Source organism: Artemia sp. Qi Xiang Cuo, chromosome 3, assembly GCF_049724085.1.
Source record: "Artemia sp. Qi Xiang Cuo chromosome 3, ASM4972408v1, whole genome shotgun sequence".
Taxonomy (NCBI): domain Eukaryota; kingdom Metazoa; phylum Arthropoda; class Branchiopoda; order Anostraca; family Artemiidae; genus Artemia; species Artemia sp. Qi Xiang Cuo.
In genome coordinates this window covers 63009153-63024110 of record NC_142796.1, presented here as the reverse complement: position 1 = coordinate 63024110, position 14958 = coordinate 63009153, and the positions used below count along the sequence as shown (strand labels likewise).

General features: G+C 34.6%; 1 protein-coding gene across 1 annotated transcript in view; it reads left to right on the top strand.

Moving 5' to 3' along the window:
- Nucleotides 1-14958, top strand: part of LOC148954393 (sphingomyelin phosphodiesterase 4) — a 90903-nt gene that overhangs the window by 30288 nt on the left and 45657 nt on the right. The gene's annotated exons all lie outside the window — the stretch shown is intronic.

Genomic DNA, 14958 nt, shown 5'->3' with positions numbered 1-14958 from the left:
ACAAACTCTGAAAGGAAAAATTAAATAGATACGGACTACGTACAGAAACTAAACATGAAAAATATGAAAGGTAATATAGCAGATACTAGAAACATGCAAAGAAAGGAAACAAAGCATATACGAATAAATGAATCAGAGAAGCAGAAAAACAGAATAAAAAGAATATGAGAAAAAGAAAATTTTGAAATTTTACGTTCATGTCATTAATTGTTTACTTGACAGAAGTCAGTTTGGAAATTATTTTTTGTTGTTGTGTAACACAAGTTGTGGTCCCAAAGGTACACAATGGTAATAACCATCTGGGGAAATCTATTCCAAAGGATTGTGCACCAAGTAGTTTTGTACTTATTATAGGCTTGTTATAGACACCAAGTACTCCTTATAGGCTTGTGACGCATTTATATTATCACCTTGACGAGTGAGAGTTATAGATTCTAAGAAGGGAGTGAGTAGTTTCGTCTGTAGGATTTGGACTGAGGAATTTTTTTTGGGACGTTTGTTGGTGACTTCATTCTAATAAACTAAAATTAATTAGTGACTAATAGACAGGACAGACGTAGTGTTTTTCTTACAGCCGTTCAAAAGCGTACGTATGCGATTTTAGGAAAACTTTAATTAAACCCTTTAAAAGAAAGGTTATGAGAGTGAGTTTGGTAATTATAGAGGCATTAGCCTGGTTTCTGCAGGAAGGATATTACTTAGTATGGTAATACTTTTTGGACTAAGAGACGCTGTAGATGAAGTTTTAAGAGAAGAACTATGTTTTAAGGAAAGAAAAGAGGATGCGTTTATTAAATTTACACTCTTAGATTAATAGTTGAGAGGGGACTGAGTATTCAGACCTCTTTAGTCCTCAATTTCAGTCCTCAAAAGGAAGCGCTTGGCTCAGCCGATAGAAGAGCTTTAGCGAAGGTCCTACCCTTGTGTGATATAACAGATGAATATATCAAAGTAATTAGTGCTATGTACGAAAATAACATTACTGCGGTTAATGTAGCAACTGAGGTTAGTAGCTGGATTCCCATTGAATCAGGAATTAAGCAGGGTTGCCTTCTATCTCAATTTATATCGTTTTGATGGACTTTTTCTTAAGGAACACGGTAAAGGCTACGAGAGAGCATGGAGTCAAATAGGAAAGTAAAACTCTTCTAGACTTAGATTACGCTGAGGATTTGAGCGTCCTTGATATATTTTTTTTTTTGGAAAATGAATGAATTTTTCTAGATTTTGAGAGTTACGAGTGCAAGAGTAGGTATGAAGATTAATGTTAAGAAGACTAAGTCACTAAGACTGGGAATAAGGGAAGTGAAGAGGTGACGATGAGTGACGAGAAGATTGATCATGCGGACAGTTTCACTTACCTAGGTCGTATTATTAGTAAAGACGGTTGTGAAGTAAGATTGTTAAAAGTAGAATAGCCAAGGCCCAAGGTTTTTGTTTTCACAGTCGGAAAAGTTTTGGAGAGTAGGAAGATATGTCTGCGCACCAAGATTCGAATACTGGAAGCTACAGTGATGACAGTGGTAAAGTATGGTCTTGTAACGAGGTTTGTCCGAAAGTCGGAGGAGTATTTGTTAGATACTTTCCAAAGGAAAAGTCGACGGATTGTTTTGGTACTCGTCTGATTGACCGTATTTCAAACACTAAGCTCTACGAAAAATATGGTTCTATCCCCATTTCTAAGGCTAAATAATAGAAAGGCTAAGACACGTTATACCAATGAAAGATGATAGATTGCCAAAGATTGTTCTTTTCGGCCAACCGTGTAGGACCAAATGAAAAGCAGTTCTTCCCTGAATAGGATGGGAGGAGGTTGTAAGGAAGGATTTAAGGGAAATTGGAACTTCTTTGGAGGGTATAAAGAGGGATGTTTTGAATAGATTGGGATGGAGGAGTTGCATAGCTTTGTCGGCCTCACGTGGCTTGGTGCTGCAGTAAGTTGTCAGTATTATTATTATTATTATTCATTTATTGCCCGTCAAAAAAAGGAACAAAAAGTACAATAGACAGATTAATCACTAAAGAAAACAAAACGAAAAAAAAGAAGAAAAAGAAGGACACTAACACACATTGAAAATTCAGATACATGACAAAAAAAACTCTTCATTACATTAATACGAACAATGATGCTAACGAAAGGATGATAAAAGTTTCTTTTAAAACGTGAGAGAGATTAATACAATATTAATATTATTATTATTATTATTCATTTATTTCCCGTCAAAAAAAGGTACATATATCGTACATTACATTAATACAAACAAACTATTGTGAACAAATTGGTAACCATGAATGATTAAACTTACTTTGAAAACGGGATAGAGATTTATTAATGCAAATGTTAGGGTCAGCTAGCTTATACAAATGAATAATTTTACGGTTTCTTGTCCAAGGGGGCAAATGTAAAAGATATTTAGCAAATCTGAAGAAGATTGATCGTAGGTGCTTTTTATGTGTAACTGTAAAGAATTTCCAGAAATGAGCAATGTAAAGCAGATGTGGAAGGGTTGTGGCGTTGAAAATGGACGCTAGAAGGTAACCGTTGAAGCTTAGTTTGCTTTTTTACGATTCCAGCCTAAGAAATTCTAATTTTACGCTTAACGTGCGAAATCAGCAAAGCACGTGTGAGGCCGATAGATGTGACAATTGGAAGGCCAATGTATGTTATATGATCTACGGGTTTAACAAGACAACCGTCCAGATTTAGTAGAGAAGTAGAGGGATTTCGCCAATTGAAAAGGATAACTTGCGGATTTCTCAGGATTAAAAAACAGACCGATTTTTGAATATTCATCTTTGAGGATTTTGAAATCCTACTCAATGCGCTGAATTATACGGCCGAGATTCAAGATGTCATCAGCATAACAAATAAGAGACATATCGATTCTCCCAAGAATGCGTAAAGGAAGACACTTTGCTTGAGCATCCAGGACACTATTATTGAACAGGGTTGGGGAAGTGATAGCCCCCTGTCTTGTCCCTTTCTTAACGAGAATGGGGTACTGAGGAATCACAAGCATATTCGAGGCATTCGAAGAGTTTGGCCTCACACGAGAATTAATGCAATTATATTGGGATTGATGAATTTATATAGATTGATTCCTATATAAATCCCTGAGAACACGGACAACGGATGGGTTTACGCCTCGCCTTGCCATATGAAGAAGCATGGACGAATGAATTAAGGAATCGAACGCACGTTTAACGTCATGTCCGGCGAGGATCATACTTTCCCCGAAGATTCAGCGTCGGCGAGGGCAGTAAAAACTGCTGTAAGAGCACGAGAACAGCCAAGATTAGCCTAAATACCGAAGTGACATGGGGGAACGTAACATTTCTGTCTTTACTCATCAAGAAAAAGGAGTTCGAAAAGTTCGCATATCGTATTAGAGACGGTGATGGAACGGAAAGAAGAACATTACAGCTCAGATTTTCCTTTTTTTGGAATCGGAGTCAGATCATCGAGGCAAAACGAGGAAGGAACAGTACCTGCGACGAACATTCCTTTTACGTGAAGGCTGAGGCAAGGCACCGGTAGATAACTTTCCATAATGATCTATAGAATACTTAATTTATCTATCCCACAAGACGCTTTCTTTTCAAATTGTGATATGGCTTTTATGACAGCGTCACAAGTAACAGCAAAATCAAGGTCAGAAGATTCATCAATGAAGTTGCAGAGATCGTCACAAAATTGTGACTTTAAAACAGGATCAGGCTCAGAAAATTCATTTGAAAAATGGGATATCCATTCGGACAAAGGAATGTCATTCGGGTCTGGCAAATTGGAGGAGATAGTACGAGGTAATAGCTTCCACAGTAGATCAGTTGAATTCCTGAACTTCTCGGAATAAAGCGTCTGCATTTTAGATCGATGAAGGGCAAGTTCCTTAGCAAAACATTTTTTGACACTTTTATCAGTTCATTGACTATTCAAAATTTAGCACGGTCACGAGCTTCAGACAGCGCTAGATTTCCTGACCACCCGGGAACTTGGGGAACAACACGCATTTTTTTTTAAGAGGAACTGCCCTTTTTTCAGCACACAAAAGTGCATGGCAGATTTCTGTGGAGTAGATATCAAGAGTAAATCTAACTTCATTAATGTCTTTATTGGGAGACTTTTGCAAAAGATGAAATGGAACCTGCATCTTGTTGAGGATACTATTTGAAGTTTCAATGATCTGAGATTTGTCAATTTTTTTTCAGTCACGACAAGTATACCACTTATGCCGGTGAACAATATGAGCTTGTAGCACTGGAATCTGAGAAGCTTCTCGTTTAAAACTAGAAGCAATAGGAAGGTGATCTGAAACTTGAAATTTAGAAACCACCTCAACACAAAGTATATCAAGGTTATACGACACAACATGGTCAAGGTTAGATGTATAAGAGGAAGATTGAATGTAAGTAAACTGAGCAGATTTCTGTTGAACTTTAAAATCATCACCAAATATTCCTAACAGTAAAGAAGCACGGATAGAAGCTGAAGACAACCTGCTATTTAATTCACAATTAAAATCACCTACAATCAAACACGGGATTTTCAGTTTAAGGACATCACGAAGACAAGAGCTAAGTTTACTAATTGCTAATGCGAAATCTCTCTCCGAATCCTCATCTTTGTAATCTGTGGGTAAATACACATTTATTATTACGCACTCACTACAGTATTAGTAGTGTTGGATGCGCAACAAAGCAAATTTATTTTTCAAAGCCACCAAGTAGCATTTTAAGTAACACTACATGAGCTTGAATCTATAGTAACTAATTTCACAAATCCTATATTAAAAATATTAAAGTCTATTGAAACAATACCTTTAATAAGTCTAAAACACTCAAATTAGCGTTAATTTAAGTAATAATCGTAAAATATACCTGTACTGAATAAATACGGTCGGATTCAGCTTGAAAGCATTACATCTGTCGAGACCAAGGCCGTATCCAGGGGGAGGGGGTAAGGGGTTTGAAGACCCCCTCGAATCTTTTTTCGTCTCGTAAAACGTATCAAAAGTGAATATAGACAAATTTTGTATGTGTTTTTTATTTTATTTTTTGTTTAACACCCCCCCCTCCCCCGAAAAAAGTCCTAGATACGGCCTTGGCGAGACCTTAAACTTTTTTTTTTAAGTTTCTTCATAATTGTGGGATCATTTTTTCTAAACTTTCAATCTAATAGAGAAATTCTTAATAAGAAATTTGACTAATATAAAAAATAACTAATAATAAAATATAGTAAGATTTAAATAAATCTTACTTAATGTAAAAAATAGTCGAAAAATGATAGTTGACAGCGTTATAAGAGAAAAGTTTTATCACATCTTATTCAGTAATTATTTTACTGGTGCTTGTATGATGTGTCCCCTGCAGCTCAAGAAGTGAAGTTAGATTATAATCCTAATAAAATATACTTAAGTATGCTAAAAATATAATACTTTGGAAACAAATACGTTTGTTTGTATGAAATACCCCCTGCCTAATATTCTTCATCTAAGTAGAACCTATGTATAACCAGTTTTTTGTTGATATTTTTTTTTTACAAACAAATTTGAGCTATATATTTGTACATTAGGGGGTCGGAGGTAAACTACCTCTGTAGTTTCCATAATCTGGTTATTACAATATTATATTTTCATCATATATTTTGATATTCCATTAGGATTGAGTATCAGAGAAACATATCCTCTATACTTTACCCCTCCCCCCCCCTAATGTGCAAATATATAGCCAAAATTTGTTTCTAAAGTCGTATATTTTATTCTTACTTTGGTATATTTCATTATGATTAAACGTCAGAGAAACATTTATGAAGAAAATTAGGTAAGGGGTATTATATACATGTACCCAAATTTGGGCTATATATTTGCACATTAGGTGGTGGAGGGGAGGGGCGTTAAGTACAGTGGGTCTGCATGCAAAATGTGTTAGCAACAATTTTTCCGATATTATGAAGTAAGAATTGTTTTCTAACTTAACACTGTCCAAATACTTTACCCTACCCCCCTAATGTGCAAATATATAGCCCAAATTATATATTTCCCATCTATTATTTCAATTCTTTTTGTATTTTCTCACGCTAAATTGAAAGAAACTAGCGAAAGAAATCGGTTTACAGTGCGTCAATAGTCCAGGACTTTTAGCTCAAAAAAGTGTCGAACCCGGACAAAATTGCAATATAAACGAAAATGGTACCAAAATGATCAGAAAAAAATTCTGTACAACATACTAAAAGTCCTCATAAATCCGAGTGGGACGAGTACCCAAAAAACAGGGGAAAAGGGGGAAATGCGGGGGAAATTGGGAAAATTGCCGAACATGCCCAGAAAATAGTTTAAAGTGAGTTTTCTGAGGTTTTCACATACGCTGATTACCAAATTGACATCTAAAATTCAGTATAGAAAAAGAGTACTACGGAAAACGGGGGAACAGGGGAAAGAGGGGAGAAAAGAGAAGAATACAGGGGAGGGGTAGAAAGCGGTTTGAAAGATATTTTCTGGGGTATTCCTATCTGGTGATTACGAAATTGAGAACTAAAATGATATAAAAAAAATTGATTAACATAAAACGGGGAAATGGGGGGGGGGAGGGAGTGGAAAAGGGAACGATACGGGGTAGGGGTAGAAAGCATGTGGAAATGTTTACAAATGTTAATACAGGAGATCTATATAGGTTCGGCTACCCCATAGGTTCGGAAAAGGCAAAAAAAAACTCGAGAAAGAAATACGGAAAGATACTGAAATTACTTTATTCCGTATTCCTCGCCGTTATCAACAAGCGAGTGGGTTCGTCAACATAATCCTGTTCTAATTCGACATTCAGTAAGAGAAGCAAGGTAGACTAGTCACCGCGGAGTTCCAGTGCCGACGACAAAACCTATCCTGACGGAATGACATCTAGCGGATCCAATAGTCCCCAGTCTGCGTGGATGCTTACACATGTGACATGGTAGCAGGATAAATCAAGGTACGACGAGATTTTTTTGTTAAGTCAAGCATAATTTTGCGTATCGGCAACTCTTCTTCTATGTCAATTTTAAATTCTTGGTCAATCTTCTTAAGACCATAGGCGGGTGTGCCTTGTTTGCCTCTTTTTTAAATTCTTGATCAGCGTGCCTAAGACTCTAGGCAGGCGTGCCTTTCCAAAAACTACCCTGCATAGTATTTGTCCAATAAGAGAGTCATACTTACTCCTGCAATTTACCCGTGCAGCCATTTAAATATTTGCCTCTCAATTACTTGGACTTTCTGTCTTGGCTTTTCTCTGTCTACAATTACCCAGCCCAGTCTTGATGCAACCTATGCTACCTATTGCCCAAAATACTTGATAACTTCAATTCACTTGATAACTTGAATTGAAGTTATCAAGTATTTTGGGCAATAGGTTGTATAGGTTGCATCAAGACTGGGCTGGGTAATTGTAGACAGAGTAGACCTTCTGATTCTGCTCTTGTATCACCTCCCGCCTAATGCAAAAACACTTTACTTCGAATCGTCAACGAACGCAAAAGAAGCGATAACACGGTTCTGGTGCCTCAACGAAGTTAAAAAAAAAAAATGGGAGAAGTATCCAGGCTACTTCTGGTAGGGCATGCACTCTTGGGATGTAACACGACCTCACAAGTTTTCGAAATTGGAAAGCAAGCTGTGCGACCTCTTTTGAAGAAGAGCAATGTGTTCAGAAAAAAATGAAAAGTGTTTCTGAATGAATCATCGTCTTGAGATGAAATAGTGAAAGCGGGGGACTATCCTCTCCTCAGCTTGTATAAAGCACGACCAAACGAAAATATCACTAAGCTGCGATATCGAATTTTCTTGGAAAAAATTTCTTCGTCAAATACTACGGTGTTTGTTAAGCCTGAAAGGCTTCTACCAACTGAAGCTGCAGCTTCATTCCACTCCCAGCGAGTGCACCTCCAGGTATCCCGTTGGAAAGGGGAACCAGCTGACCTCGACCCAGCTGACTGGGGTTGGCTCCTCAGAGACCATAAATACTCACCTGTGATGACCAATTTGTTGCCCGCACCTCAGACTCTTTTGAGTGTCGTGAGATGCAACTGTAAGACAGGCTGCAAGAACTCGCGATGCAGCTGCAATAAAAAGGGATTAGCGTGTACGTTCGCGTGCGGAGAATGTCAGGGTATCAACTGTTTGATCAGGGACAACGAGATTGTCGAAGACGAGGAGCTCGACTAGTGACATCAATGCTGTGTTTTTCAAGTCAACTCTACTGCCTTAAAAAGTGTAGATTTTACCTATAGTTACTGAAGTTCTTTTTTTAGTTTTTTATTCAACGATATTGCCTTCGAAAGTACAAATTTTACCTATAATAGCTGAAGTTTTATACTGTGATAACTGCCAAGCGGTTGTTTTCTTTATGTTTAGTAATTCAAATGGTTTTAAGAAATGTCTGTGATTCAAGAAAGTAAAAGTTTGATACTTAAGCGAGTTATTTTGTACATAGGCCCACTTATTAGCCATTAGAAGCTGGCTCAGGAGTCAGGCCTCCCTTCCCCTTTTTCGTTATTTCCTCCAGTTTTGTTCGGTTTTCATGGTTCTCGTTTTCTTTCCTTCATTTTATTTGTCAGTTTCGTGATCAGCAGATAGGAAAAGCCCAGAAAACACATTTCAAACTGATTTCTACCCCTGACTTCAATTGTCCCTTTTCTTCCCCTCTTTCCCCCTGTTCCCCCTTGAGGGTGGAGCTCATGTTCCTCAGTTCATTTTAGATCTCCTTTTTAGGATCAGGCGATAAAAAGACCCCAAAAAACATATTTAAAAATGCTTTCTACCCCTACTCGGTAATTCCATATTTTTTCCCCTCTTCCCCCTGGGGCCCCCGTGGGGGCGAGTTCTGTGTTTGTATAGTGTATTTTAGATGTAAGTTTCGTGATAAGCGTATGGGAAAGCCCCAGAAAACTCACTTTGAACTATTTTCTGGGCATGTTCGGCATTTTCCCCAATTTCCCCCTTTTCCCCTGTACTCGCCCCACTCGGATTTATGGGGACTTTTAGTATGTTGTACAGAATTTTTTTCTGATCATTTTGGTACCATTTTCGTTTATATTGCAATTTTGTCCGGGTCAAACCCTAAAAGTCCTGGACTACAATGCTTGAACAACTTGAGCTGCAGGGGATGTATCATACAACTACCATTTTATCATTTGTTTGTTATGTTTCACCAATGTGGAATTGGCTATATAATACAAACTAAAGATTAGATCAACTTCTAAATTTTTTCTTCCGACTCCCTCTTTACACAGGAATACTTAACTGGAAAATACCGCAATAGCTGCCCGAGCTCGAAGATTATGCTCGCGTAAAAGCTCTAAGTGGTCTTTCTGATTGTGTATGTACATACTTAATCTACAATGCCATTTGCTGAATGTTCGATTTGTCGTGTTTTTTATATATGTTTATATGAAGTTTTTGGTTAGTTTATTTCTTTTTCTCTTCTTTTTGTTCATTTACTCCGCCTATTCTTCTTTCATTGTATGGCGGGTTATAAGTAAAATTCATTCTCCTTCATTTCCTGGAACAGGCGAATAGTGGTAGAAAAAGGGATTCCTCTCCTGTGAAAATGTTTTCACAGGAGAGGAACGCTGTGCCTCCGTTTTGCAAAAGATGCAGTAATAAAGCCTCGCACGGAAAACATTTTCCCCAAAAGACACTCCCCATCCAGACACCACCTGCAACGTACTGTTTATAAACCCGTCCCTATATTGTCCCCCATCCGTTGTTTAACCTTCAGGTATGAAAAACCTTTGTCCCCTTCATTACTGATCAAATAAACCACTAGTTTATATATATATATATATATATATATATATATATATATATATATATATATATATATATATATATATATATATATATATATATATATATATATATATATCATATATAAAGCCTCGCACGGAAATAAACCCTCGCACGGAAAACATTTTCCTCAAAAGACACTCCCCATCCAGACACCGCCTGCAACGTACTGTTTATAAACCCGTCCCTATATTGTCCCCCATCCGTTGTTAAACCTTCAGGTATGAAAAACCTTTGTCCCCTTCATTACTGATCAAATAAACCACTAGTTTATATATATATATATATATATATATATATATATATATATATATATATATATATATATATATATATATATATATATATATATATATATATATATATATAGTATACATATATATATATATATATATATATATATATATATATATATATATATATATATATATATATATATATATATATATATATATATATATATATATATATATATATATATATATATATATATATATATATATATATATATATATATATATACTGGTGATACCCAAGTTTGTGTCAGTTTGGTTCTTTTGTTTCCCCCTCCCTTCACTACTGATCAAATAAACTACTGATCAAATTCTTCACTAATTCTTCACTACTGATCAAATAAACCACTAACCACTAGTTTTTTTTTTTTTTTTTTTTTTTTATTATATATATATTACTGGTGATACCCGAGTTTGTGTTGGTTTGGTTCTTTTGTTCCCTCCCCCTTGCTTATATGTTCTCTTTTAACCTTTTTAACGCTATTTTTATCTCAATCTTTTTTTTTGGTTTTGTATTAGTTTTTACCTTTTTAACTTTCTTACATTTGACGCTTTTTTTGACTAATGGATGGCTTTGCCTTTCTGATATTGTTGTTTTTGGCATTGTTTAGCCAGTTTTTTATTTGTTGTGCTATTTTTACGATTTTTTTTTATATGACTCCGAAATGCGAATTCGGCCCTTCGGGGCTTGTGATAGTCATTTTCTGAAATAAATATCTTATCTTTATTTCTCCCTCCTCCTAAATGGGCTGAAAAATACCTTAAAAAAATACGAAAAGAGCTCCAGAAAATGCATTTTGGCGACCCTTCTCCCTCTTCCCTAAGACCCAAACATGTGTACACCTTTTTGTTCAATCGTTCCTTGATAAAATTGATATTATTGTGGCTCTGTTGTAATTGCGAAACATTGGAATTGCGAAAGCATTGAAAGGTGAAAGGAAAGTTAGTGATATTATGGTGAGTTGAAAACGAATGGTGGAGCCAAAGCATATTACGCTGTTCAATCATTTTTCACTGCTCAAGTTTTTGATCCAGTCGAATTATCTTTTACGCTGAAAATTATTGCAATATCGACTTTGTATGAAAGTCCAGCTGATTAATTGAACAAGTTTGGTGTCCGATTGAACATCCTGCAAGGAGAAGTTTACTCTGTTATTGACTCTTTTTTGAATATCTTATTACTTATATCATAACTTGTAACTCCTTATAACTCTAATTCCTATAAATCAGGCCAGATAAACGAACATTGGTATTCCAACGGCGTGTGATTTACGGATTCGATTAATTGAAGCAAATTCGTTTCGTAAAGGAGGACTCACCTTATTAAGAGTAGAGTAGTAAGTTATACTTCTAACAGACATATAGGAATTACCATGCTATTTGCTTGAAGCTATAGGAAAACATTTCTATGGACGCTATACACCTTTTCAAAGAGAGTGAGTATAGTTTCACATGGCCTTATACTTCTAACAGACGTATAGGAATTGCCATGCTATTTGCTTGATGTTCTACACCTTTTCAAAGAGAGTGAGTACCCTCTCACATGGCCTTATACTTTGCAGGTGCGTATAGGAATTCCCATACTATTTGCTTAATGCTCTACACCTTTTCAAAAAGAGTGAGTATCCTCTCACACCTATACTTCCTTGCTACCTTTCCAAACAAAGTGATAAAAAAAAACATGTCTTTAGCAACTTCGTTCATCATGATAGTGTATAAGATTGAAAACCTACAAGAAAACCTACGCTTGAGGCAGTGCAGTTTGACGTGCACATTGCAAAAAGCAACCAATCCTTTACCTATAAAGTGAACAGACACGTTTTGGAACTATGGTTGAGAATGTGTAACGCAAGCAGACTGGTTTTGAGGCACTTTCATCATAACATGTTTTTTCTTTCTTTTTTTTGGCAATTGCCATTTTTTTTTATTATAACAAGTACCATTCATTGCGATCGTAGCTCTATGTTGGCTCGTTTCTGATGTTTGAACAGTGTTGTCAATTTTAAAATAGAGTTTAACATTATAGTATACTAAAGAGTTGATACTAAGAGAGATGTAGATGGCAAGAAAAGAATTTTAATAATTGGCCGTAAACTCTAGTTTTTGTGTTTCCTTAAAATATGAGCTAATAAAGGTTTTTGTCCGTAAAATCTGAGCTAATAAGGGTTTTTGACCATAAACTCTAGTTTTTCGTAAGAAAATTACAATGAATACAATTTTCTGATTTAAATGTGAAAATTAAGTATTTTTTTGGATCGAAAAATAAACTATTTCCAAAGAACCTGTGCTAATAAATCGTTTTGATCGTAAACTCTAGTTTTTTTGTAAGAAAATTATGGAAAATACATTCCGTTGGGTCATAGGTGAAACTTAAGTCCAGTTTTGGATCGAAAAATAAACTATTTCCGTAGAAACTGAACTAATAAAGGTTTTTGGCCGTAAACTCTAGTTTTTGTGTTTCCTTAAAATATGAGCTAATAAAGGTTTTTGTCCGTAAACTCTAGGTTTTTGTAAGAAAATTATGGGAAATACAGTTCTCTGGTTCAAATGTGAAATTTAAGTCCAGGTTTGGATAAAAAAATAAACTATCTCCGTAAAATCTGAGCTAATAAGGGTTTTTTACCGTAAACTCTAGTTTTTTGTAAGAAAATTACGAAAAATGCAATTATCCGATTCAAATATGAAACCTAAGTCCAGTTATTGATCAAAAAATAAAACTATTTCCGTAAAATCTGAGCTAATAAGGTTTTTTTACCGTAAACTTTAGTTTTTTGTAAGAAAATTTTAGAAAATACAATTCTCTGGTTCAAATGTGAAATTTAAGTCCAGTTTTGGATCAAAAAATAAACTATTTCCGTAAATCTGAGCTAATAATGGTTTTCGACCGTAAACTCTAGTTTTTTGTATGAAAATTATGGAAAATACAATTCTCTGGTTCAAATGTGAAACTTAAGTCCAGTTTTGGATCGAAAAATAAACTATTTCCGTAAAATCAGAGCTAATAAGGGTTTTTGACCGTAAACTCTATTTTTTTGTAAGAAAATTATGGAAAATACATTTCTTTTACTCAAATTTGAAACTTAAGTCCAGTTTTCGATCTAAAAATAAAATATTTATGTAGACTCTGAACTAATAAATGTTTTTGTTCGTATACTCTATTTGTTTTGTTTCCTGATAATATGAGCTAATAAAGGTTTTTGTCCGAAAACTCTAGTTTTTGTAAGAAAATTATCGAAAATACAATTCTCTGGTTCAAATGTGAAACTTAAGTCTATTTCTGGATAAAAAAATAAACTATTTTCTTAGAATCTTAACTAATAAAAGTTTTTGGCCGTAAACTCTAGTTTTTTGTAAGAAATTTATGGAAAATACATTTCGATGATTCAATTTAGGTCTTGTTCTGGATCAAAAAATAAACCATTTCTGCAAAATCTGAGCTTATAAGGGTTTTTGACCGTAAAATCAGAGCTAATAAGGGTTTTTGACCATAAACTCTAGTTTTTTGTAAGAAAATTATGGAAAATATATTTCGTTGACTCATTGGTGAAACTTAAGTCCAGTTTTGGATCGAAAAATAAACTATTTCCGTAGAATCTGAACTAATAAAGGTTTTTTGCCGCAAACTCTAGTTTTTATGTTTCCGTAAAATCTGAGCTAATAAGGGTTTTTTGACCGTAAACTCTAGTTTTTTGTAAGAAAATTATGGAAAATACTATTCTCTGGTTCAAATGTGAAACTTAAGTCCAGTTTTGGATCAAAAATATACTATTTCCGTAAATCTGAGCTAATAACTGTTTTTTACCGTAAACTCCAGTTTTTTTGTAAGAAAATTATAGAAAAACATTCCGTTGACTCTTAGGTGAAACTTAATTACAGTTTTGGATCGAAAAATAAACTATATCCGTAGACTCTGACTTAATAAAGGTTTTTGGCAGTAAACTCTAGTTTTTGTGTTTCCTTAAAATATGAGCTAATAAAGTTTTTTGTCCATAAACTCTAGTTTTTGTAAGAAAATTATAGATAATACAATTCTCTGATTCAAATGTGAAATTTAAATCAAGTATTGGATCAAAAAATAAACTATTTCCGTAAAATCTGAGATAATAAGGGGTTTTGACCGTAAACTCTAGTTTTTTTGTAAGAAAATTATCTAAAATACAATTCTCCGGTTCAACTGTAAATATTAAGGCGGGTTTTGGATCAAAAAATAAACTATTTCTGCAAAATATGAGCTTATAGAGGTTTTTGTCCGTAAACTATAGTTTTTTGTAAGAAAATTACGGAAAATACAGCTATCTCATTCTAATATGAAATCTACGTCCAATTTTGGAACGAAATATAAACTATTTCTGTAAAATCTGAGCTAATAAGGGTTTTTGATCGTAAACTCTAGTTTTTTTTGTAAGAAAATTATAGAAAATACATTCCGTTGACTCTTAGGGGAAACTCAATTACAGTTTTGATCGAAAAATAAACTATTTCCTTATAAACTGACCTAATACATGTTTTTGGCAGTATACTCTAGTTTTTTTGTCTCCTGAAAATATGATCTAATAAAGGTTTTTGTCCATAAACTCTAGTTTTTTGTAAGAAAATTATGGAAAATACAATTTTCTGGTTCAAATGTGAAATTTAAGTCCAGTTTTGGAAAAAAAATAAACTATTTCCGTAAAATCTGAGCTAATAAGGGTTTTTGACCGTAAACTCTAGTTTTTTGTAAGAAAATTATGGAAAATACAATTCTCTGATTCAAATGTGAAACTTAAGTCCAGTTTAGGATACTCCTAATGATGAGGACTGATGGTTCTAATTCAATATTTTTTTCATAAAAACAAACTTTTTTTTTAAAC